Raw genomic sequence first — 26,287 nt, forward strand, 5'->3', positions numbered from 1 at the left:
ACTACATACGAATTGCCAAGATTTCACTGCTAGGCCTCGCCGCTTACTGGCTTTTGAGACTTTCTTTTCCAATTTAAAATTATAATCCATACTTGAATCGCGAACAGCGTGCTGGATTCTGTCACTATAAATTATCGTCATTCATTTTCATCGAAGTCTCACAACACATTCTGGCCAAATGTCAGTCCCTTTAAGCGTCCTCCAAGGTTTTTGTTCCTGCCTACATTCGAGATAGGTTCGCCCTCTGCAGCGATTGGAATTTGAGAGCTTCCGGGGCCAACCAAGAAAGTTTTCTGTGTGCAAGCATCATGTAGCTGTTGTTGTCAAGGGTCGACCGTCACGGAGTCACGGGCTTACTGTTACGACGGGTTGTGCAAAAAGGGCTTACCGTAGTCGAATGTGTAAATGTATATACAAATAAAAATGGCTATATTGGCTGCACATTTGTTTTGCTCTTTTTTTGTGTTTAGCTACATTTGGCCTACCCTTTGTCTAGCGTTGGGCTACACCGCCTTTTCCGACCTGGCAACACTGCGGTGTCTCCTCCTGGGTCGCGGCTCGGAAAATTAGTCCTCGATCGAGCCAGGCGGAACCTGTGCACACAGCGGGTGTGATGTCGTTCTGAAGGTTGGTTATGCCGCTCCGAGGGAGACCGAGAAAGCTTCTTGCGAATCCCCGAAAGAAGCGTGTGCAGGTGCTGCCCCAAGGCCATAGCGACGACCGTAGCACATGCCTCGAGACCTGGGGTTTGGGTCGCTGCGCCGCCGCTCGTCTGCGGCCGGCCGTGCATGTCCTTGGGTCCACGTGCACGCGTTCCCCATCTTGTCTGCAAGGTCTCCTCCCCACAGAATTGGGGTGCCGAGGGGTAGTCGAGTCTTTGTAGTAAAGCTCTACCTTCTGCGCGGTCAAGGCTGCCGCGACTTGTTCATCGTGTGTATTGTAAATACCCAGACTCCCCAGGCGTTCTGTGCCAGTATAGTTGGGCAGGCCGAGTGCAGCCACGTAGGCAGCGCGTATGAGCACGCTGACCTGCTCTACTTCAAATTTGCGAGAAAGCTGGTATGCCAGAGCGTACGTAATGCGGCCGACGATGAAGGCCAGTCTGCCGGTCCATCGTACCGTCCTTACTGCGGGCGATTCTCCTCACGAGTCTTGTTACGCTCTTGGCAGCGTGTTTGCCTAGCGTTGGCGATACGCTGTCCGACCCCTGTATTGGCATTCCTAGCACCTTAAGCTCCTCCTGCACTTGTTTCACCTGGCTACCGTTCATCTCCAGATTGAGGATGGGGGAGCGTGTCCACCGGGTGTTTTTTAGGCCTGCTTTGTATAAATTTTTCCGGTGCGCATCATGCCTGCCCTGCTCGCGGGTTCGTTATAATTATGTTGATCGCTTTTCGTAGAGTGTCTTGTCTGTGCCCGTATAGGGGTGGGTGACCGCACGGATGGCTGCTCCACGTCTTGCCCCGACGCTATAGGTCCTCATCCCTATGTGGAAAAGTAGAGGGCAGAGCAGAGATACCCTTGTGCTGCCACGTGAATCTTGTCCGATCTTAGGTGGCCCAGCCTATACATGGACACAGTTGTGTTGTTGAGAAAACTCGGCACGTAACTGTAGGTCCTCTACCCACAGCCTACCTCTCGTAGGCCGGTGAGTATCGCGTCATGGGATATGTTGTCAAAGGCTTTCTGCAGGTCCAAGGTAAGCAGGATTCTGCCCATGCTTCTGGGTTGTGGGTTAAGAACATTGTGCCGAAGGAGGAGGAAGACGTCCTGCGTGGAAACCCATGTCGGAAACTGTACATCGAATTTGGTAGGAGCTGTCTTCTACGTATCTCCCTAGCCATGTTTGGGTTACTTTTTTCGAAAAGCTTTCCGAGGCAGGAGGTTAACGAGATTGGTCGGAGGTTCTGGAGCGATTTTGGTTTCCCGGCTTGGGTATCAGAATGATCTCAGCCTCTTTTCATTCAGGTGACATGGACCCTCCTACTTTCCAAACCGTGTCATTGAAGAGTTGTTGTTCCTATTGAATGCAACGTATACTTCTGCAAGCGATATCGGTTCGTCAAGGGCGGGGTTAGCTGTGCAACTTGGTGCGGTGGTACGTGTGTTGGAGTTGGTGCAATAGGCCTGCGCCCCGGGGTCTCCGCATGGCTACATGCAGGGGCACCACGAAGAGCCCACGTTTCCTTCGAGCCGCAGCGTGAGTCGCGGACCCAGTACGCGTGGTGCACAGCTCTTGCCCGAGTTAAAGCCCTACATCCACGCGCCACCGCCGACCAGGTTAAGTACCGCCAACCTACCCTCCTCCTCCACGCTCCTCTCCCACTCACACCCTCAGCTTCCGGCGTCAAGCGGAACTTACGTAGCTTCAGCTTCCTGTTCCGAGTGGAAGTGACGCTATGCCTTTAGCGTTGTTTACTTTCGCGTCTACGGAGAGGCTTTAATTGCACTAGCTGCGGTTGAAACTGTTAATACGATTCCATCCAAGAACCACCGCCTATTGTAATCGGCGATCTGGTCGTGTTCGCTGCTTCGCGTCAACCTGCGACGGGTTGTGCCACGAGAGACAACGTACAGTGGATTGTAGTGCCTGGGTGCTTGGAGACCGCTCCCGTTTTTCGTGCATTTGGAAAACAGCGACCGCAAACTACTACTTCAGCGGAATACAACAGCTTGTCCCCTTTGAATTCTTCTTGTTTTGAAGCATACATCCCCTCCAGCCAGCACGTATGGAGGGACTTTAGTGAAGGAGTTCGCGACGCCAATTTGTACGGCAGACGCATAGAGTTTATGCTGTTGATTCTGAGGTTGAACTTGTCTCGTACGGCAGATCGAAGGTAACGAACGTCCCAAGTGCGTGCACTGCGTGAAGAACTGCAATGACGTGAAGCTATGAAATATAACAAGTTCAAATTTGCATGGAGGGCATTCAGTGACATGGTGAAAACAAGTGTGCTTTTCTTGTGCGGTATGAGTGGAGGTGTGCAGTGAATTGGTGCGTGCGTGCGTGTTGTAACGCGTGCAAAGGTGTACGGCGAATTGTGTTAGTGTTGTGACGCGAGCAGATGTGTACGGCGAATTATGTTCGTGTGTTGTGCCCCAGCCCATGGCTCTCCACACTTTGTCAGAGAAAGGGGACAACAGGCAAAGCGTGCGGGCGCAGCGTACGCAAACAAGCACGTAGATGCACACGAATGACGCTTGGTGGAATGGCTAGAGCGAGCTACTCAAATTAGCACCGGTTGCTAAGCACGGGCGTCTCACCATCGTCTGCAATCACAGTGGAAATTCTCGCAGCGCAACTCCAGGAAGCCGGAACCGGAAATCTTAAAACCGGACATGCCGGAACCGGAAATGCCGGAACCGGAAATGCCGGAACCGGATTTGTTGTGAGGGGAAAAGGCGGTTGTCGCTACTTAAGAAAGCGGCGGTGGCGCGTGGATGGAGGGGCTTTAGCCCGAGTATGAGCTGTGCAACGCGCTCGATGTGCTTTCGGTTGTACCTTGTGGTAAGGCTTCCCAAAGGTGGCTCAGGTGGCTGTCGATCACTGGGTTTTCCTGCGTAGTTACACATTGTCTGGTGGCTCCGCGTCCCGTAGACAGCCCGTCAATGAAATCTCGTTTCGTGTTAGGGGCCTCAGTTTGGCATTCCCTAAATTTCTTCCAGTCTATCAGACGTGCCGTGCCCACCGGATGTTTATTTTTTTGCCGTTTGAATGGAAACACTGAGAATGTAATGGTCGCAGGGCTGGGCAAAGATACTTTGCAATTGTATCGTGATACGATACAAGATACTTTGGCAATAAGTATTTGAGATACAGATACAAGATGCCACGGCAATTATTGTATCCGATACATACTTCCTATTTGTATCTTAAGATACTTCGATACATTGGCAGATGTGTTATGTTATAGATCTATATAATGTATAGCAGCAAACGCGTATGCAGAAAAATCTTTGCTTGAAAATTAAGAAATCTCCGACCAACCTTTTTTCACTTGAATGAAACCTCTGTTAGTGTCTCAAATTATTTGTCTTTTTTGCTTAAAGTTTAATGTTGTCATTCCGAAACATTTCATTGGCGTTGCTTTAGCTGCTTAACATGAACGTTCTTTATACGCTGCGCTGTCAGCGGTTGTTTGCTTGTCGCTTTTGTAATTGATGGGAGTCGCTGCCCTGCTTACCGACCAGCTAGGGGGTCGTCATCTCATTGCAAGAACGTCAATAAGAAGCCTCTGTACGATGTCACAAATACCTCTGTGGAGTTTCACCTCGTGTGTGAACGTACTACCGTTGACGCGATACCGGAGCGCCGGACAGGTGCACAGCAACAACAACGCTGGTACTGACGCATCGGGCCTACAACGAGCAGCTGCAATGCCCCACTTGTCTGCTGGCGCAAAGCGTTCGTTAGCGACGTATTCATTAGCGTGCAATCCTTTTACAATTTTTCTTCTACGAGAGAACTTGTGCAGGCCAAGAACTTTCATACGTATTGTAGTGGCACAAAGGCTCGCAGGATAACGCTGCTATTCACGCCATTGCCACTTATAGCTCCGATTACACGCTGATTTGTAACAGTAAGAAATTTAAGGGTGAGCAAAGAAAAAAGATATATATCGAAGTAGAATAAGGCGGTTCAGTATCACACAATCACAGTGAATACGCAGAACCACTATACAGGCGGCACCACTAATAGCTATGACATTTAAGCATGAAGTATGGTAGGTCAGACAACAGAAAATTCAGTGCCTGTGGAAATTAAGGTGGCTTAGTGGCAGCAATATCAGCTTGACAAGCGAAGTTCAGCCAACGTTTATATAGCTTCGCACGGTGATGTTGCGATAGCAATATTTTGTATCTTCAGATACAAGATACATTCCTTCATGTATCGGAAATACAGATACTGTACACGTCTTGCCAGACGTATCATGATTACCCCAAACCCGCCGTGATTGCTTAGTGGCTATGGTGTTGGGCTGCTAAGCATGAACTCGCGGGATCGAATCCCTGCTACGGCGGCCGCATTTCGATGGGGGCGAAAACACCCGTGTACTTAAATTTAGGTTAAAGAACCCCAGGTGGTCGAAATTTCCGGAGTCCTCCACTACGGCGTGCCTCATAATCGGTTTTGGCAGGTAAAAAAAAAACGCGAAGTGTATGCACGTATCTTCGACCCTGCCCAGCACTGAATGGTCGCTCCCCACTGCAGCGTCTCGTCTAGGTTAGCCCGAGTTCATCGCTTACGAAGGTGAGGTCAGGAGCCGTGTCTCTTGCTACGCTATGTGCCAGTCTAGTGGGCGAGTCAGGCTACTTGACGAGGATCAGATCGTAAGTCTGAGTTGCCTTCAGTAGGCTGATACCTTTGACCGTGTCCCTTCCCCGTGGTCCCACTGTATGCCAGGCGTTTAAATCCCCTAGCGATACTACTCTGTCTCCTCGTTTCGCGATGTTCATGATGTGATGATGTGTAAGACAATGGGTGAGAAGTCCGCCTTGTGGTCTCGTGGCAAGCTGTATACATTTACTACGATGTTCTTCTAGCGACCTCGCTTTATCGGCCATACCGTGGCTATGCGATGTGGTATTTCCGGTATAGTTTCAGTGTTCACCTCGATATCCCTTCTAGCCAATATTGCCGTTCCCGTCTGATTGGTGTTTCTGTGGAGTGTGTATCCTCTTATTGAGCGTTTCGGTTTGCCTGCTTCTTGCAAGCACATGAGATCTGGTGCTTCCATGAATCGTGTCACCGCAGCTTCTTTGTTGTGAAGGAAACCGCATTTCCACTGCCCCAACTTGAGATTCTCTTGACTGCGTGCGTTGTGCTTAGCCATCGTCTCAAAATTCGTCTCCGTGTCCTTGAGATCCGGAAGTCGGGTTCGCGGCCTCCGGGGCTTCCCTGTTTCCGTGATTTTTGACCCCTTTGATGCACTCGTCGATTTCATATCGCCGCGAAGTTCGAGCTGGGTTTCTGTGTGTCGTCTCTGCGAGTGCTGCGCCCCGTGTTGTGTTGCGTCTGTTTGCGTTAGTGTTGGTTAGTTTCGTGTGGTTCTGGCTTTGGGTCCCCCCAGTGGCCAGATGCTGCGAGTTCGGCCTGTAGTTCGGCAAGACTGGATTTAAGCTGCTTATTTTCTGCGATTTATCTCTGATATTGCTCACTTTGTGTTAGTGGGGTGGTCATGGGAGCCACGACCCTTGCCCAGCTTACCTGCGTGTTCGTAGGTGGCCTGTCCCGCCGGTTCCGCGGTGGCTGGACTGGACAGCTGTGATCCGCCTGCTTGATGTATCGGACTGTCGCTCGAGGCCTGGACCTTGATCTCTGTGTCTTGGAGCGTGCTTCGATCGTTGGGTGACGGAGTCCTTTGTCGGCTTCGCTTTGCCGCTAATCTTCGATTCCGCGTATGTAAACCACCGGATCGCCCTACGCTTTGGGCTGCGCCTTCTCAGTTGCCTGACGGGTGTTCGCTGTGCACAGCTGCGGTGGTCGCCTGTTCACCCCCCCCCCCCCCCCCCCCTGCACGAGGTACACTCTGGCGCACACCGTCCGGCGGGTCGCTCGTTCCGCATATGCGGCAGACACGAGTGTCTGGTTGGGGACGCACATCCATACGATGTCCCTTGCTGTGGCAGGTCTTGCACCGTTGCTCGACACGGGTGACTGGTTAGTTCTCCCCCGCAGTAATGCACAAAGCGCGGGAGAGGCGGGCCACTGAAGGTGATCGCTGCACTCTTCGTGTCCCCCATCATAGCTGCGTGTATTATTTCCACCCCTTGCGCTCTCACCCGCAAGCTGGCTACGAGTGGATGTGCTGGCTGGTATCCCGTGCGCCACTCCTCCGATGGGCCTCTTCGCCAGTCTCCGCGTACACAGCATGGGGGCGACCATTTAGTGTGAGCGTGGTCATGCGACGAATTGGCCCCGCCACTTCTTGTTCCGAGGTTGATATTGACACGTGTACTTGTTTGTCTTTTCCGTGTGACCGCTTTTCGCAGTCCCACGCGCTGCCTCTCCCCCGGTAGCGACGCAGTCGCGCCATACGTGGCTCCGCTTGCAACGTGCCGCACGAGGAAGATTGTCCACGCCAGCCAGTATGTACATCGCGAAAGGAAAACACGCATAGAGCTGCGCTCGGATTTCGCGTTAGGGAGTGTTGCAATTGTCTGTGAATTTTTTTGTTGTCTCAACATTCAGAAAAACAATGACATATAAAACAACGCAGGCGTTGGCTATGAGATGGTTGCTTATTCATAAGAATGATTATATATATACACGCATGATAACTAATGACTTTAGTCCGAGCTGCTCTACAAGCGCCGGTGTGCGTTTCTTCTTTTTTTTTTAATCGGGGCTTTATGGTAGAACGCGGACGGTCAGTTTCTTTTCTGAAGCTCGTGCGGACAATTTGTTTTCACAACGGTCTCTTCTTCTTTTCTCAAAGACACGTTCCAGCGCCGAAAAAAAAAAATGAAAAGAGCTGCAGAGACAAAGGGACGACGGAAAAGGCTGGTCTCCTCTGAATTGCGATTAGCCGAACACTCCTGCCTAATCTTCTACCCTGGCCCCCAGTGCAGCGTAGCCAACCGAATGTGTTATACTCTGCAAGGTTAACCTCTGTGCGCCTCTGCCTTACGTCTCCTATTTTCTAACTGCTTTTTTTTTGTCAGCACAGCTTTGATAAACGGAGGTCCTTTAGCAGCAGCGCGGCTCGGCCGCCAGAAGCGGAAGAGGCGACGCAGCCGCTGCGAGCTCTGCGAACGAGAGAAGCGAGTTCCTCGTCTCCCGCTCGCCGGGAGAGAGAGAAGCTGCGGGGCCACCTTTCAGCCCAGTGACCCGTTGCGCGGACCGTTGTAGACAGAGGTGGTCGCGGCGAGAAACCAGCACCGAGCGCCAACGTGGTGCAGTAAAATCGAGGAAGCCGAACTCCCGCCGATGCGTGTCCCACGGGCCAACGAGTTTTCGCCACAGCGGATTTGCGAGAGTCGCCGTTTCGTTGCTCCAAGTGCGAAGCTGCGATAGTTCGCGCGGAGACCGCCTGCCGCAGCGATCCAGAAGACGGCGGCACCGAGGACTGCCGCGCCCGGCAGTCGGTTGCATCCTCGTTCTAGACTCCCATTGAATTAATATAAAGCCAGACTTATTTAACGTAATTTCGTCGTTCGTTATTCCGTTGAAACAAGCTGTAATCTAGGCGTGTTTTCCAAGAGCAAGTTGATCTCCGGCCACTCCAAGCGCGCCGCTAGCCAGACGAGGCCTGCCACGCTCGGTGCCCTTCCTCGAGTTGTTCACATCCGTGTGTATTCCGTTACCGCGCGGTGTGGAACGGCACGAGCGATTCAAATAGCGTTAAAGGAGTACTGACAAAAAAAATCCCCGTGGGTTTTTCTACTTTAATAAGTAAATGACCTAGTAATCACGGCACGAGACCTCATTTACTTCAGAGCGCAACAGGTAATTATTTGCAGTCTTTTTTGTAGCGACCAGTCCAAGTTTCGGTTCCAGAGAGCAACGAGACAGGAGAAACGGGAATGTAAACAAAGTGGTCTCGTGTTCGCAAAAAGCCATGACGTATGCTCTGACGCGCAGCCAGCGTGCGCGACCTACTTGCTGAATATTGTCGTGCGACTGCCGCATCGGTCGGACGACCGCAGCCAATGACAACGCCGGTAGCGTGAACGTCATGGCCACGTGGTACACCCGGCGGGGCGGGGCCGGCGAGCGGGCGCCTCGCCGCTCTGATTATGTCCGTTTATTTTTCTCTCCCTGGTCGAAACGCGGGCCTCTTTCGCCGCTGACGGCGGCACATAAATCGGCTACAATTTGTTTCTGACACGAAATAACTTCTAGAATAAAGTGACCTCGAAAGAGTGCGAGTTATAAAACGTTGTGCGAAATAGTAAATCGTTGGTGTGATTTCTACTCGGACGCGGTAAGCGCAGACACGCCAGCAATCGTCTGTATACGAAGCGGCTCGCCTGACTGGCGTGTTTACTCATCGCTACTAACGGCACCAGGAAAACTAACCGTATTTCCACTTACGAGAAACATAAATGTTCAGGCATTGATTGTGCTGACGAATTTAGGCGCTTTATTACGAGCTGCGGACGCATCGCAAGGACCATCGGCCTCGGATAGACGGCCGGCGAGCTAGGCCTACATCGTCTCCGAGCGATCGCAAGCTCGCCTGGCATGCTCGTTCGCTCCTGTCGGCGCCAATGAAATCAAGTGATGCAATTTAAGCGTGACATAAGTGTGTACACGTTGTGCCGACTAACATAGGCGTTTCGTTATGGAGCCGGCGAGCTAAGCCTGCCGGCTTCTTGCCATCGGCGGCTGTCAACGGATCCGATACTGCTAACGCGGCCTTGCGGAAACACGTCTACAGTGCTCGCATAGACGTGTTTATATTGTCATCGTTTGTTTCAAACAAGATAGCTGCGCAAATACGGTTGCTTTCACTTTCTGTTCGAAGTTACGCAGCATTCCGAACTTCCACACAGGGGCGCCGGTTCTGGGCGGAGCTACCCGCCGCTCGCTCATTCGTACCATGTGTCCCGAATCGCCGCATGCGGCAAGTCGCACACGACGCGCCGTACGACAGATCGCACAGAAAATCGCACCATGTGTCTCGCGCTTTAGACGTGGCCAATCACTTAGCGACTCAGATATGGAGGCCGGCGATGGCGAGGACGAACCACAACAAAACCCTCGCATCGGCCACGATCAATGGTAAGACACAACAAATCGGCGTTGAACGTTGTGGCAGCGCAGTCAAGCTGATAGTGTGGGAAATATCCCGATGAACACGACAAAAACTGCAGTTGCAGCGACACGGAGAGCGTCCCACTACAACAGCTAGAACAAACAACAAGGAGAAGAGCACATGTAAGCCGCATGGCAGCCAACGAAAATTCGTGACGTAGCCACATGACGTAGCGCTTTCTTGGCTATTTACAATGCCGCGTGATGTCAATGTCGCAAGGTTCTCTGTTTTGCGATTGGCTGCGCGTACGTACTTTTAAGTTGATTTTAAATATATTCTAAGCGATATTCGCCGCTGATATTTTAGACGATGTGTGTGTGACCAACTAAATCGATCTCACAAGTTATCTCGACTTGAAATTTTTGTGTCAGCACTCCTTTAAAAGTTACGAATATACACAAACATGCGTACCAACAACTTTTCCAGTGTGGATTCTACGTTTGCGTCACTTAGCTCTAGGCGCATCGACGGCCTCTTTTTGTATAAAATCATTCGTGGAACTGTTGCAGGCATGTTTCACTGCGCGTTCCGAGGCGAGCAGACGACTGTCGTTCACTCGAGCTCGAGCTTGTCCTGTTCCTTTCGTCAATTTTCTTATCCCATACCTTTTGGTCGCAGTTGTGCTAACTCTATCTATAATTCTCTGTTCGCCGGTCTTGCGACCTTCGGTTGTTCCTGCACACGTGAAACAAAGGATTAGTACGAAGGCGTCGGGAATGTCGTGCATCTTTGCTTAAAAAAGAGAGATTTTGAGTCCATAAATGGCCAATCTGCGTTATACAGTCACTAGATTTTTGTTTGTGTTTTCCTTGTAAATGCGGCAATGTTAATTCGGGTCAGTTCAGCGGTTGTGAGCATTTATATTTTGCTCCACCTATACCATTTGACAAATGGGAGCTTCTTAACGCAGTATAGAGAGCTTTAAGGACAAGTGGTAACGGTATAGAGGTCGCGGTATGCTAAAACTTTCGGATATAAGTTGCCTTGCGAGACCCCTTTACTTAGCTCCGGCACCTTTCTCTCTCCCTCTCTCCATTATATATGAAGCAAAAACAAGTCTCCGGTAAATTGCACGTTTTAACATATATTGTTACGATCGGCCTGCGGGGGCTGGCGATCTTCGGAGAAGCGACCTCCAAACCCTTCCCAGCCCGCTGCGACGACTCGCTTTGTAAACACAACAATGCGCCACCTCAACAGCCCGACGGCGCCGGCATGTCTAGCCACGTTCGGCGGGCCGAGTATTGTTAGTCGATTCACTGTCGCCTTCACGGTTTGCTTGGAGCGGGGGAACTCCTGGAAGGGAATGTTTTGCGGTGCTTTCCCACGGGCCCCAGAGGTCGTCATAGTCAATGGACAGACGCGGCGGCTACTGACCGCGGGGTCAGCTCTCGTATCAAGAGGCGCCTGCTCGGGTCAAGACCCTTGTTTACAAGAACCCTCTCTACTCGGTTTGTTCAGTGAAACCAAAGTGCGGAAGTGAATGTGTGAACCCTCCCCCCTCAAAGGCGGGTCGGCTACGATGCCCTTGGACGCTCCCATTGGTCGAAGGTTGAACGGCAATTTTCCCTCACCTAGGGATCTAAGGAGGACAGAGTGTTTTTAAGCAGCCGTTTAAGGCTGCTTGGTGTGCATTCTCTTTCAGTCATGCTAGACTGACGAAATGTAACGTTCTCCATCCTTCACGTAGATATTGTAAATAAATCCCATATTCCTCGTTCTCGATGAGTCGGACGACGGCATGGGCCAGCTACCACTTAATTCATGCCCGACCCCAACTCTTACAATAAGCTAATGAAATTGCATGGATATGTAGAGAGCCTCTCTTCTAGGCAACAGTTCTCAATGACAGTTCTGCAACCTCTAGTGTTACCCAGGGTTCCCCTTCTGTTTATAGTGTACATAAATGACATCACTAGCGATGTTACGTCGCATGTTAGAATGTCCGCATATGACTGTGTGGTCATAAATAAGCTGATTTTGTTAGGTTTTCGGAGTGACTTGGATATAGTGTAGGGCAGGGCAATTGATCGATTTACATTTCTATTAATCGATTAAAGCTGTATTCGCGACGAATCTTTTAACGTGATCAATCGGCTATGTTCGCGTGACCAAAATCGAGCCGTCATTGTCTCCGACACCGAGCATACCTGCCAACCTGGCGAGATAAAAAATTGTGAGACTTTTTATGCGCGCGCCAACGGGGGGGGGGGGGTGCATTCACTGTTTCAACTTCCGGTGGGACCGGGGCGGGGGGATTCGTTCAAACTTTCAGGCAGTGTTCGTTGAGTCCTTTTGCAGGGACCTTGCAGTAGCAGGCTTTGCTCACTTCCAAAATTTGTCTGAGTAGCTTTGCTCAAAACATGGTCCAGATTGACGTCCCTTCACTAGCAGCAGGTGTTGGAGGGTTGTGTTGCACATTTATGAGCGGAATTCAGTCCTACTTTTTCACGCCACGCTGAAAATTCTCTCACACTCTGCGTTGCTATGCGGTATCACGAGTAAATCCAGCATCACCTCAGCAATTCGGTGAAACATGTTTTCCATCAGTGTTTTTCCTTTTTCCAACCATAGACCACTGCACGTCCCAACTTTGTTCATTCAGAATGTCCGTTGGAAGACTACGCCTGTAGTGTGGCAAGCTCAGCTTCGAGAGCAGCTAAAGCGTCTTCAGCAGATTCGTTGGAATCTCGGGGCAGCAGCTGAGGGAAACTGAATAAACGAAGACTCGAGAGCGATGCCTGTGAAATAAATTTCAGGTTGGCCACCTCCGCATTCTTCAGAGTTGCGTCGACATCCATAACGCTTCGCCTCGTCGCATTTCAGAAACATTCCATAGAAGAGGCCCAACGTGGTCGCTGACACTAAGGGGTAGGTTGTGTTCGACGAGGAATCCCGTGAACAGGCACTCCACAAGTATGACACTGTCGTCGCAGTTGTTCCGGAGGAAGTTCACTATGTTGTCTTGCTGCTCAGAGGTGCGAACATAGCTTTGATGCTTCGCAGTGGAAACGTGCAGTTTCAAGTCACCTTTGCCACCGTGAGACACGCCGACGTCGCATACACACGTTGTACAAAATGCAAAATGTTCTCTTTTTCTTGATGTCAAAAAGCACAGAAATTCGGAAGTATAAGATCGCAAAAACTTCTACACATACCTTTTCTAGGGCTTTGATAGCGCCATGGCATCAAGCACACGAGGATTCTAACTTTACACGGTGCACCACACAACAAGGCCTAGCCAATACTAATCAAACACGCAAGCAGCAGCAACAATCTACAGCATGGAGGATGCAACAGCTACATTGGCTCTGGCTTTGGTCGGCTTACTAGGCACCGTAGCCGGCTGCTTAGTCGATGATACCGATGGTACTAGTGCGGCCGTTGTTGGTGATCTGATTACGATGTGGCTATAGATTCCACGGTGCCGGTTTCGCAAAAACCATTATTGCGCAAACAGAGACCACTTTTCGGGAGAGATAAGACAGTGATCGTACAATCGGAAAGTTCAGTCAAAAATCGGGAGTCTCCAGGGCGAATCGGGAGGGTTGGCAGGTAGCTGACCGCGCTGCAGTTGGGACAAAATCTGTCCAAAGCTTTGGTTCTTCTATTCCATTTTGTGCACAAGTGTGTGCCGAGAAAAATTGGAGGCAACCGGAGGCCTTCGGTGCTTGGACGAGATGTAGCGCAGACCTGAAATAAACGCCGCCCCCTTTTTGACAAAAAAGTGGCGGCGGCTTTTGGCTTTTTAACGCGACAGCGTCGAGGGTCCCGTGTCGCAGAAACTCCGGTGTTGGCGCCGGCGGCGATGTAGAAAAATAATCCCGAACCACGCAGGCCCTTCGGCTGGCGCATATATAGATGTTACTGAACTAATTGAACTTCTCAAAGTGCTTCAGAACCTTTACGGTTTCCAGCTGCCGTCTTGGTTCTTTGCAACACCATCCAGATGGCGCTCGCGGCAGCAGCGGTGCCCGCCGTGGGGGGCAAACAAAAAGAAGAACCAGAAAGCTCGGCTTCGTGCACAGCGCTCGCCGCCAGCGTTTCCAGGAAAGCATTACGGGTACATAAGCTGCGGTTGTCGGGAAGTAGTCGGGAAGTAGTCGGGATCTTTGAACGCGCTCCACTCTTAAAGCGTCCTCCAGAATTTATTCTCTTTGCCTCCGCAGTTCGACCTGTGGTTGCTTTTGACTGAATTTGACATGCTTGAATGTTCGTTTGTGCAGAAAGTTGTTCAAGTATCAATATCTGCCGTGGCTATGGTGTTGGGCTGCTAAGCACGACGTCGTGGGATCGAATCCCGGCCACGGCGGCCGCATTTCGAGGGGGCCGAGATGCGAAAACACCCGCGTACTCAGATTTAGGTGCACGTTAAAGAACCCCAGGTGGTCAAAATTTCCAGAGTTCTCTACGCGTGCCTCATAATCAGATTGTGGTTTTGGCACGTAAAACTCCCTAATTCAATTTTTTTTTACGTATCAGCAAGGGCAACTGTTTGTTCACATAGCATGTTTTTTTTTTTTTTTTTTTGACGTGCAAGCGTAACTGATCCGCTCTTCGAATCGGCGATGTTTGTGTATGGGCGCGAAGCATTCTGTAGAGCGTTTTTTCATGGGCGCAATCATATTGCGTACGCAGTGGCGCCATCTATGGCCAGTCGGCATGCTTGGGCGATGTCTTGTGCGTAAGGCACACGCTAGGCGCTAGTTTCTGGTGTTTGTTTTCGCGCTCGCGCGGTCTCTTTAGTGAGACGTGGTGGTGTCTTCTACGTGGAAAGCGGTTCTGGGAAACGTAGTGAAGTCGGCACGGCCGGACTTTCTGCTGGCGCTGTGGCGGACGGGGCACGCAGCGCGTGTTTGAGCCTGCACAATGATCGTCGGAGAACATACAAAAGGTATAGAAAATAATGATTCTGAACGGGTAGTATAACACTTCAGGGCTTGCACCAATTGTATTCCACGGTTCCGAGAAGTGAGGATTTTGGGTAGAGGTAGGCAACAAACGGCACGTGATACTCTGGAAGTTTTCTACATTAGAAAGATGGTTTGAATGGTGTCGGTGACACATCTGTTTTTCTGTGCGAGGCCGAGCAGAAATTTATTTCACGCTTACTCAGATGACGTGTTTTTTTACTCAAACTTACTTGATGCCTTGTACGCGTGCGCTCGGGGTCTGGGAGGGCTATACGTGTGTGTAGGATGCTCATTAAACAGTTAAAGCAATTAAGCGCCCATGCTGTCTCCTTTCTTGTGTGCATGGTCCTTGCGCAAAACTCGTTTATTATGTCGGTTAACCAACCGGCCCAACAGTTCACTCTTATAAAGGTCAGTTGTGTATTTCTGAAAATTCCATTCACTAATGTGACATATCATTATTATCCTTTAGTTCTAAGTTGCGGAGCAATTAAACATACGCGACGATCTATAACAGCGTGGGTACCGTTCTGCTACAATAGTCCTGAGCTGTTATAATTTGACAAGCGTTCAAACTGTTAGCTGCAGATTACATTGCGTGGCTACTTAGTTCGGTGGAGAGGTTTTCACCCATGAATAAAATAGTATTGGCTACCCGATTTTTACCCATTACGTTGTCGAACGCCAACTTTTATCGTCACGCGGCTGGTCTGGCGCCCTCCCCTGTGATCTGTGGAGACGATCATTGTTTTCTTATTCCGCTGCCTTTTTTCTCCTTTAAGGAAAAACATTTTAGACTCAACGTTCGGGCAACTTGGTATAAATTTTTTCCATTTTGCATATTCTTTCTAGTGGAGCCTCCTCTCTTGGGCACTGGCACAGAAATTTTTGTTCAGCCATGGAGGAATTTAGAGTTGTTTCAGGGATATTTTCTTAAGTTACGCATACGTTATTCTTATTCAATTTTGCCAGCTCTACTGTGTTCGCGATCCAAATGTCGGCCCCGCTGTGAGCACGCGCCATCGTAGAAAGCAAACGAGACCAAACCTGAAGAATGGTTAAATGTTGGCCGAAGCAGCTGGACTGGGCCATTTCACGGCCACAGTGAAACCAATTTTATAGCAAATAAAGGAAGTGATCTGTCGAGGTGTGTTGACACGATAACTCCACGAGGTAAAAATCAGTTAACGCATTGCACACGTCCCTTTGACTTACTTATGGACGGCTTGCCTATGTAAATTTTGCAGTTGCCGTTTATAAACTGGCACAGGCTACGAAGGCACGTTTGGGGAAAAGTTGCTCGTGGCAGCTTGACAATTGAGTTGCGCGTACGTGCAGTCCGCTCCGCCCCGGGTTGCCCACAGCAGAGCGGCGGGCACGTTTTATTTCGACTACTGGGGGCTAGCTCCACCACTGGAAAAGCTGGCGCCACCATCGGCGTGACGTGGCATGAGGAATCACGTGGACACAGCGGCCGCGTTGGCGGCTTCAGAAGCGCCGAAGCGAACTCTATTCTATGGCGAACTGCAAACGAAAGTTTAAAGTCCCACCTGGGCTGCAGTTCTGATTAAACTAGTGGTGAGGTTTTACCGCCTTGGGCGTCAGCTTGACATCATTTGAAAGCGCTATAATAGGTAGTGGCTGCTTTTGAAGGCGTGCAGCATGGTATAGGCTACTGCTCGGTGCCGCAGTGCCAGACGTAGGCAACGGAGCCCGGTGTCAGCCTCATTCACACGTAGCCGCAGGGCAAGGAGCTGCGTGAAGCTTGGCTGGCGAAACTTAGAACCGGCAGACAGCCATCGGCTACAACTCGAGTATGCAGCAAGCACAAGCGCGAGGAACATTTCTGCTACGGCGCCGGGACTGCGCGATGTTCGGTGAGTAGCAGAAAACGCGCACTGCGACGCTCGCCCGCGCCCGCTGCCCGGCTAGTGTCATGACGCTTTATTTGGTCTATGAACTTGTTGAAGCTAGACACTGGCAAGTTCACTGGAATGGAAAGGGAGCGATAAGAAACACATTAAATAAAGGCATGGCACATGGTCAAGTTTGTGTTATGAATTAATGTACTGGATTACGAAAAAGAAGCAGCGGGAAATCGCATGCTGAGAAGACCGATAAACACACCGTGCGGCGCAACATGAGAAATAATGATATTGAAACATATAATAATTGAGAAGAAAAAAGAAAGATTGAATCGTCGCGACGGCACGAAATTATTTTTGAACAGCACTAGTAACGTGCACGCAACAATGATTGCTTGTGTACGCTCACATTATGCGGCCTAACACGGCACGGTGCGAAAACGCGCTCGCAGCGAAAGCAAAACATTGTGCGCGGAAATGCATGCAGACGCGCAGTCGGTCGCTGCGAACCCGTGCGATCGCTGCATTGAGGCTTCATTCTGTTGAGCTCCATTCGGTTATATAGACAGCCCACTATAAGAACATATTTCACATAGTTTGCTCTCAGCGTTTGCCTACCTTCCACGCAAGAAGCCTATTCGGGTGACTCCATCGCGGCGACCGCACGCAGTGGCGGTCATTGTACGGTAAAGCGACAGCGTCTGTAATCGATTCTGTGCTTTCGGTTTGCCGAAGATTACTATTTTGACAATAAAAACTTGCCTCGTTTTGAGAGATCTTACAGAAATCTCCAGGAGGGCTGCTGCGTGGTGTTCTTTATCATATCTCGGTAGCATTGTCTTCAAGTACGTACTTATGCAAATTTGAGCCAGCGCACACTAGAAGATTTGTTTAGCATTGTCACGCAATCTGCTGAAACCAACGATCACCCTACTGCTGCACAGTTTTTATTTATAATCAATTCACTTGCATTTTGCAACCTTGCGAAACCAGGAAAACTGTGCTTCAGAACTCATCGCTCCACTGCCTTCTGTTCCCAAGGCGAAACCAGAAACACAATGCAACTTCGAGGCTTGTGTTCGCCATCCCTTTCGTCTGCACGCGCGGCACCACGCGCAGCACTGGCACACATTTTCACGAGTGGCCTCGCGCTTCCCAGGCGGTCGCCGTACGCTCGTGTTGTGCCCGCGTTGCCAGCCGCGTCGCTCCTCGGCCGGCACCCACGCCGTACCAAGGCGCGTGGCTGTCAAATATTCCGCTGCACGAAGAGCGGGCGCACGTGAAATGTCCGGGCCCGCGCTTCAAAGCTCGACCACCCCGTGTCGCCTTGCACTGCTTCCACTTTCTCAGCTCGATGGATGGATGTTATGAGCGGCCACCTTTGGAACGGGGCGGTGTGTTGTGCCACCAAGCCCTTGCTTTTATAACATGCTCCGTAGTTTCCCTGGCTTTACCGCAGCGAGCACATGCTTCTTCTTCCTTCGATTACCTCGCTTTATAGGCGCGTGTTCGTGTATTAATAAGGTCTTCCAAGACCAGTTACCATCCGTCCGCCCGCACCCGTCCCGCCTTTGTGCGTTCGTTGCCCCGACCTTCTCGCGCTGCGTTTAGAGAGCCTGCTAGCAGCAACTCGTACTCTCATTCATTCGTGCATTATTGATAAACTCTGGTAGTAATCGTCGTCACGGAAGTTGTTAGGGCACAGCACTGTTGTCCTTGAGCACTTGAAATTATTTCGATTCGCAGCAGCCTCTCACTTAGCTGCAAGCTTCTTGTCTTGCGGGAAGCAATGGAACATCGTCGCGGCCGCTTGTGTTCGTACAACCATAGGCTGCACAGAACACCGGCATGATCGGCCCACCACTTCAATTGATGCTGCGCACGTCAGCTGCCACGCAGGGTCGAGAAGCAGAATATGACGGCACGCACGCAGAAACAAGCGCCGTCAGGCACGGTCGCGGAGTCTGCGAAGGAACGGAACATCAGTGCTGACGTCACTACGCCGCGGTTTCCGGTCTCCGCTCGCAGCGTCAGCAGCAGAGCGCGGCACTCGACGGGGGGCGGAGCGACAGCGCAATTTTAACCGGCGATTACGTCGCTCCTAAGGGAAAAATCCCGCCCAAAATTTTACAAGCTTGGTTTATAAGGTTCCCGCATCCGTATATGAGCGTCTTATTGAATTCGGCAGGCTCTTCACCTTCCCTTTAAGTAGTTACTCATCGCAGGTTTCTTTTCCACTGCCGCCACCCACGAGATTATTTCAGCCTCTCTGACTTTCCGCTTGACGTTCTTTGTTGCCGTGTTGCTCACCCTGCATGCCGCATGCTTGCTGGTAAGCTTCCTAGTTCTTCCTGCACAAATATCTCAACACTCTCCCAGCCCATTTACTTTCTTCCATATTCCTCAGTCGTTCTTCATGATGAATTTTACTGAGCTAGCCTCACTTCAAAACTTGTCCAGCCCATGTCACCCTGCACAGCTTCATTTGTAGTCTTCCCATGAGCGCCCAATACGAGGCGTCCCACTGACCTTTGGTTCCCATCGAGTCCTGATTGCACCCCTGATTTCAAGCAAACAACCGCATTTCCAAAAGTAAGTCCTGGAAGCATTACACTTTTCCACATACCCCGGAGCACCTCGCACTATTGGATCTTGCCGTTGAGTACGGGAGTTGGCCGACGTTGAGAAGGATTTTGAGATGAAACTGCAGGTTTATTTACATTATTTACAGTAATAACGCAAAGTAATTAACAGTCATAAAGTCATTGACGATCGGCAGCAGATCGGACGCTGCGGCCCGTGGCAAGAAGAACGAGAAAATGAATGGAGGAAGGAATGCCTGGCTCTTCTCCCTGTCTCCCGCTTTTAACCTCTTCGGTCTGTCGGGGTCATGTCATTTTCGGCCAATCGTCGAGCCCGCTCAGGTGTCGTCATTTTCCTCCTATGGTAGGCGCCCGTGCAAGTGTCGTCACATTCGGCAGATGGGGTTAAAGCCCCTCCATCCACGCGCCGACCAGCGTGGATGGAGGGGCTTTAGACGGGGTCGCTCAAAGGGCTAAACTGTCGGTCGGGTGACTTGTCACCGGCGTTGCCTCACGGTCTGCAAGCGGCCAGCTGGAGGAGACGGGTTGTTCTTCGAACGACGTTTTAGAGCTGCAAAACAGCTTTGCTCGGGACCAAGATTACCTGGAAGCGTGCCAGGCTCCCGTTGCACTTTCGGGAAGAGTCAAGCAGGGGGCGGAGACAATGCACGAGGTGGGGGTCGCCAACTGACAGATCCGGGAACGTGGTAGACGCGCTTCTGCGCACCCTAATTGGAGTGCGACGGCGATTGGATGTGGTCGGGGAACTCGAGTGATGCCAGGAAAAGGGTCCGTATCTAACAGCACCTATTGTACCACCATAGAGCTGTGTTTCATTATGGCTGCATTTCACTTCCCCTTTACTGTTATTGTTTTTTCCTGTCGTTCCATATATCTATTGCCTTCGTTTATCTATATGCCAAGGTATTTATATTCTTTTACCAGAGGTATTTCCTGGCCCTACATTGCCAGTGCCTGTTCACTGTTTTTATTGAATACCATAACACCTTATTTTCTAGCGCTAAGTTTCAAACGTAAATTCTCGCCTTCCTGTCCACAGATATTAGCCAGACGTTGCAAATCACTTTGCTTGTTAGCTAGCAACACAATGTCGTCCGCATAAAATAAACCTGGAAGCTGCTGCTCTACTACTGTACCTGCCCGTTTGTATGAGGGAGTAAACCCGATATTACTTCCTTCTAGCGCCCTCTCCATCCTCACCATGTACATCATAAACAGGAGTGGGGATAAGGGGCACCACTGCCTCAGTCCCTTGTTGATATCAACTTTCTCCTCGCTCCTCATCCCTTCCCACTCAACGCACTCTAGTTGCAGCGCCTTCTGGCCAAAGTCACGGTAATGAAAAAAAAAATACACCAATTGATGACTTTTATAAAGTAATATATATAACTTATTTGTTCATGAAATGTCTATACATGCGCTTGTTATGCGTTACCAGTCCATTTCGGCTAGTGGAAAATAAAGCGCCGTCTTGGGGAATTCCATGCGATAGCCAGCGCGCTTGCATTCCGCATCCAATCCTTCCTGACGCCAACGCTAGCCAACGGACGGCCTCCCACGCTGCGGGGTTTTCAAATGGGTCAGCATTTGCAACTTCTTGTAGCAAACATAGGTATCGGCCTATGCGAAGTTGCTTTTGTGGCCTGGGCTGCGCAGACGAACATAAAGGCGTGGCTGAAGTATAGCTGAAGATGTCACTGGAGGCAGCCATCTTGGAAAGAGCGATGCTACGATGCCTCGATGCACGCGCGAGAGAGGGCGCGCACTCGACCACCCTCGCTAGCGAAAGACGGCAGCGACGCTCCGCTGCTGAGCAGAGCGTAAGAACGCCAAACAAGTACAAAGATTCATAGTAAGGTTCGTTACAGCGCAACACAAGACAAGGACAAAGGAAGGTATAAAACGACGACACGGCGCTGTAGTTTTATACCTTCTTTTGTCCTTGTCTTGTGTTGCGCTTGTAACGAACCTTACTATGAATCCCAACCAACTGGCCCAACTTGCCCTCTTGCTTCAGTAAAAAAACGCGCGTCGGCAACGTTGGCCGGGAGGCGAAACAGCGCTCGCTCGGGCGTCCCGTTCGAGTCACGGCGTCGGGCACGAGGCTGACGCGCCCTGGTCGGATCGCCGAGGAGGCTTGTCGCTTCGAGGTCGCTCGGTGGCGACCATGCTTTCGAGTTCACCACTAGCGCTTTAGGCACGAATGGGTGTGTTCCTTGCGCCTCTTCGCCGGCTCCAAATGCCTTGAAAAATTGTCAAAATGAATGCGTCACTTGCAGAGCAATTAGCTGCATGATGTACTTTTCTGGGATGCTAAATATATAAGGCACATTAAAAAAAAAAAGCGGGATTGAAAGCGATGACAAACGTTGTAGGCGAGAGAACACACCGTCTCATTTCTTTCACCCCCCCCCCCCCCCCCCAAATCTGTGTGCATGTTCGTATCTTCAACAACCCAAGTCTCCGTATTTGCATGCTTTGCGCACTTCAAAACAGAGCCGGTTGGCTGTCTCCTTCTGTGAACAGAAGGCAAGCAACTGGCACAGTGCGGAAATATTGACGGCACGGCGCCATGTAACAGGACTGCAGGCCGTTTAGGTTTGTCTATGAGGACTTTTCGCCGCCAAGCTCGCCATAATACCGCCGCCTCCCTATGTCACTCTCCGAGAATTACTTCTCCCAAACATAGCCACGAGTCTTGAGCTCTTGATCCCACCGTTTATCGTTTTCTTGCAGGATGCGTAGCCATCGCTGACGTAGGGCACGACACATTTCCGCCCCGTCCTGGAAAAAGCACGGATGGAAAGCGTTTGTTGCTGCGTGGAAAGGGCGCAAAGTATGAGGAGCTAGCGCCGCCGGCCAACACCTCGTAGACGGTTCTTTGTTGCGCCGGCGCAATGCGGAAGCCCGCGAGAGTGAGGCCTGCAGACGGCGAAAGAAACCGCGACAGCCTGCACGTCCAAACTGAAAGCTTTTCCTCCCAAGGTCGCCTACTCGTGCACCACATGCGAGCGCCGGCTCCGGGATTACTGCTAGTAGCTCGTTTCAAGCGCAGTACGAAATGTAATTAGGCTAAAATGTCCGCCACTTTTATTTATTGACAGAAAGAAATCTGAGAAAACTTGCAATATATGAGAGCATGTCGCGATTTCTGTGCATCGCGTCCATGGAAGAACGACGGCAACGCGCCCGACGCGTCATCTGTCATGTTGCGGCGAAAACTGCATTTCCTCCTCACCCAACCGTGACTTGCCCGCGCGCGCTGTCATGGTCTGGCATTCCTCAAATACTTCTTTCTCCGTGGCTTTGGCCAAGCGATGCCACCTTTCATTAAGAGCGCTTGAAGACGAGCTCGTTTTTTATGCATGTGGGAAACAGCACCTTTCATTGCTGTACGGCTTCTGCAGAAAAAAAGTTCCCCACTGAGCTTTTGTGGCATGATATTGACGAGAGTACACAGCTGCGCTCAGTACACACCACAGCGCTCCATGCTATATTCGCAACTTTCACGGCCTATAGGGGGCGCCACCTTAAATCCAACATGGCTGTCCGAGAGATTAAGAACTAGAGCAGTCGGTGCAGTGCTGCGGTCGTCTTGCTCAGTGGCATGTTGTTTCGCGTCGTCATGTTGAAATTTCTCTTCAATTTACACGCCCGCTGTCGTTAGCCAGCGTAATGGCTCACATTGGGCGAGCAGAACGCTGGATTCGAAGCCTGCATGAAGACGAGGAAGTCCTAAACACTGGTGATCTTGTGTGTGGCGGCATAAAAGCGTGCACGTCGACGTCCGTGACTGTTGAAAGCATTTGCATACAAACTTCGCGGATTCGAAGCAAATCACACGAGCTGTGGTTTCAGTTTTGCCGCGACGGTGTTATTAATTGAAGTGAGCGTGCTTTCTATTTGCTAGTCTATTAATTTGACCTCTTTGAACGGGTACCATGAACTTTTATACGGTGTGGTGCTCTCTGCAAGTTCTTACTTAGACCGCTTGAATAAGCCGCCGTGCCGAGAAAAAAGAAACCTTCCTGGTGTCGCGCGACCGAAGTCCTTTACATCGACGGCGTGAAAAGCAGCGTTTTGTGTGCGAAAATTTGTCTAGTTATGCCTGCCTGTGTTCACAAAGCTGGATGTTGAACACGAGAAGTAAACAAAAAACCATATCTGACCGCTTTTGCGAGCTAATACGATAACCGTTCACCCTTGTAATTTGGTTATTGCGCTTTATGCGTGCTGTGCAAGCTACACTCTTGCGGTAGTTTTACATCCTGCGTGAGTCCTACCGCGTCTTGAGCAATACATAGCCGATATTTACGGGTCCGCGGTAATGCTCGCTTCATTCTTCCAGTTATCTTTACAAAATAATATGCACGCAGATCAGCTGAGGGTTCGCGACGCGAACGCTGCACAGTAGTTTAACGTTTGTTGGACTAGGATTTGTTACCTTACGAGTGCAGTCATGCGCGCCTGTGCACACGTTACAGCCGCGCATCGAAGTGGCAGACGAGGTACGAATTCCAGGTCCCTCTACGCCTGCGTCACTTTGCTTCGATGCACAAATGAGAAACTAATCTCTGTGTTCCAAAATGGTGGAATGTCAAGCCGGCGTTGCAGAGCACGAATGCATGAACGAGAACAAGAAATTTTGAAGCAGGTACAAGGCTTCACGGAGAATGTTTGCGCTCCAACGCAAAGGCGTGAGTGGCAAGAACGCAAGCAACAATCACCCTACAACACATTTCACTTGCGCATTATTTCTTTCCCTGTATCTCTGTGTCTTTATGGAGGTGCGTCTATTCGCAATTTTAAGTGCTCGGAATCGTCACTCATCTGTCGTATTCCAAAAAAAGTCCTCCGGCATGAAGTCTGCACTGCAAACCTTCATCGCTTCTGTGACAGCTTTGCCAATCCGCAGCTTAATAATCAATTTCTTCCTCATGGACGCAGCCGGTGGGAATGAGTGAAGGCTCACCTCACCGCATAACTACCTCTCGGCACCCATTGCGGCACGCAGCAAATACGGTTACTTCTATGTTTGCTCATTCTGAGCATGTTAAGTGTCCTTCAGGATCCCACGGGAGCTTTGAACGCGTTAAAACATCAACCAAAAGTGAAGGAAAAGCGTACATAACACCAATACGCTACCCGAACGGGCGGCAGCCAGCGGCGAGTATAATCTTTCGATTGTTTCCGGCCGCCGCCGCACGACGGCGCCACCGTACGTGAAAGTTGCGAATTGGTTATGCATTGCAACAAGCCTGAAGGCGCCCTGCGGAGCTTTCAAGGCCACACTGAGCTCGAAAATGCATATTACGCACATACACCCACAATAATTTTTTCAGCATAATTATAGCAAAGTTCATGAACGGGGTTTATCTATCGCCGATGGTGTGGCTTCACCCTCGCCATGCTGTCCACGTGTTGTCAGCCAGTGACGAGAATACACCAACAGTGTGTGCGGACGGGTTAGCAAACACTTGGCCCAATCGACAGCACAAGCCAACCACGGTGCTTCATGTTGAAAGCAGTCGCGTCTATTTCACTTATTTTTACCACACTGAGTAGCATTTCGTCTTCGTCTATCCTCTCTACCTGTCCGGTCTGTTCTTTCCTTTTGAGTGTGAAAACACGTCCACTATAACCTCAATATAAATTACACATAGTATAGTCACAATATACACATAGTACAGTCAGTCACAAAAGTTTTCGGGACGCAGGCTCCGTGGCGAATGTGCTTTGTTAAGGCATGGAGGGTCTAATTTAATAAATTACTGCGTGCAAATCGCAGAGGCTACTACACGCTCAAGTTGTGAATTTGAGCACGAGAGTTTCTATCCGCAAACCCTGTGCCGCGTAAGCCTTTGTGGGCGACTGTATGTCTCCGAACACGCCGTCCTCGTGACCGGAATGAACTCGCTGGTATCTCGCAGCCGGCTTGGCGAGAAACGGAAATCAGAACACGTGACCTACGACTCGGAGGCGAAGCGGCAACTTGCAGCAAACATGCCTGGCACCGGAGCACGCTGCTGCGCACGCTGTCACACCCACGTGCCCCGCATGCGATGTTACACGAGGAGACCATGTGACGTCGGGGAGAGTACTGCTGCGACGGTAGTCGAAGGCCGAAAGAAAATTTTTTACTTGGCTAGTGACCTGAACTTTTTCCAACTTGCTACCTGACCTAACGACCCTCGCGCGAGTAGCGTTTCTCACCTCTGAACCTGAAAGCGCAGGTGGGTTCTTTCGACGAAAAAGAAAACCGAGGGCCACTCCTCGTCGAAGGTCGTCCGGCCGGAAATCGAAGAACGGACGTTTCTACAAGAACCGTGGCGACGCACCCACGACGAGCGGGGAGAACTCGGCCTGCCGGGGTCACGGGACGAGTGGCGTAGCAGGCGTCGCGCCTCCTTCCTCCTCTCCCCTGCTGACTCTTCGCCTTCTTGCGGTGAACTTGGGAGTCTCGTGCACTGCAGGGAATGCCCGTCTCAGAGTGCGAGCAGAGCCACTTGCAAATGAGCGGACTTCGTCGCCATCTGTCGGAAGCTCCTCATAGGTTTGGCTGTCGGCGCTCAATAAAAAAAAACTCGCGGGAGCCCTCCTGGACATTTCTACAGTTATACTCTCAAAACGAAGGAAGTTTTTTACTGTCAAAATAATAACAGTGGGCAAACAGAAAGCGCAGAATGGTTTACAGATCTGTGGACGCCCACTGCGCTCGGTAGCCGCGATGTAGTCACCGGCTTCTTACGGTCGACAGTGGCCGAGAGCTAACTATGTAAAACATGTTCTTATAGTGGGCCGTCTGTATGACCAAATGGAGCACAGCAGAATGAAGCCTCAATGCTGCGATCGCACGGGTTCGGGGTGATCGACGGCGCGTCTGCCCCCCATGCGTGTCCGCACACAGTACTTTCGCCGCGAGCGCGTTTTCGCACCGTGCCGTGAGCTTTAGGCCGCAGCATATGAGCATTTGACAATACAAAGCAACCATTGTTGAGTGGACACTATCTTCAAAAATAATCGTTCTATCTAGGGACTTCGGCGACTTGTGATCCGCCGTAGCGACGATTCAATCCACTTTTTTTTATTCTGAAGTATTGGACGATTCAATACCATTATTTATCATGCTGCGTCGCACTATGTTT

At 50.6% G+C, this 26,287-nt stretch overlaps 1 protein-coding gene across 1 annotated transcript in view; it reads right to left on the reverse strand.

The window, feature by feature from the left end:
* Window positions 1-25,529, reverse strand: part of LOC126533279 (uncharacterized) — a 48,491-nt gene extending 22,962 nt beyond the window's left edge. The window contains exon 1 of the mRNA XM_050180541.3: window positions 25,356-25,529. The gene's annotated coding sequence lies outside the window, so the exon portion shown is untranslated. The remainder of the gene's footprint in view (window positions 1-25,355) is intronic.
* Between the last annotated feature and the right edge of the window lie 758 nt (window positions 25,530-26,287).

The sequence above is a fragment of the Dermacentor andersoni genome, chromosome 7 (genome assembly GCF_023375885.2).
Source record: "Dermacentor andersoni chromosome 7, qqDerAnde1_hic_scaffold, whole genome shotgun sequence".
Lineage (NCBI taxonomy): Eukaryota > Metazoa > Arthropoda > Arachnida > Ixodida > Ixodidae > Dermacentor > Dermacentor andersoni.